This window comes from Chrysochloris asiatica, unplaced genomic scaffold (genome assembly GCF_000296735.1).
Source record: "Chrysochloris asiatica unplaced genomic scaffold, ChrAsi1.0 scaffold00053, whole genome shotgun sequence".
Taxonomy (NCBI): domain Eukaryota; kingdom Metazoa; phylum Chordata; class Mammalia; order Afrosoricida; family Chrysochloridae; genus Chrysochloris; species Chrysochloris asiatica.
The window spans coordinates 371,016-371,628 of NW_006408571.1; positions in this window are offsets into that span (position 1 = coordinate 371,016).

The following is a 613-nucleotide window of genomic DNA, read 5'->3' on the forward strand; positions in this document are numbered from 1 at the left end:
TGCTGTTCTTAAGTGTTCTTGAATCAGTTCCAATTCATAGCAACCCTGTACAAGGTTTCCAAAGAACAGCTAGTGAGCTTGAACCACCAACCTTGCAGTTCAAACCAACATTGTAGTCCAGTGCATTAACCTTCAGCACCACACCAGGACTCCAATTATTGAAATTACACTATATGAATAGTTATTAACTTAATTCCTCAGTGCTTTTTTGCTATTAAAGTAATGATAATGGAATATATGTAACAGTATTGAAACATATAATAGTATATAAAGTAAAAATAAACTTTGCATGTTAATTTCCAAAATATGGAAAATTAAAATTAATTTTGTTGGGTAGAGATTTGGAATTGACATTTGTTTGCCTCTTATAGCTCTTAAAACTTTTTGCAATGTTATAAGTTGAAAATTTAAATGTACATTTTACTTGACTGTCCCAACTTTTTCTATGGTTTAATTATGTTAAGTATGTAACAGGGCTTTAAAAAGTTCACAGCATTAATTCCATTTTTTTTCATGTACTTTTTGAAGCATCCTTAGATAGGTAACAAAATACTTTCCAGTTTACATTTTTACATGTACAATTTAATTACTTTAATTCTGTTCATCATATACA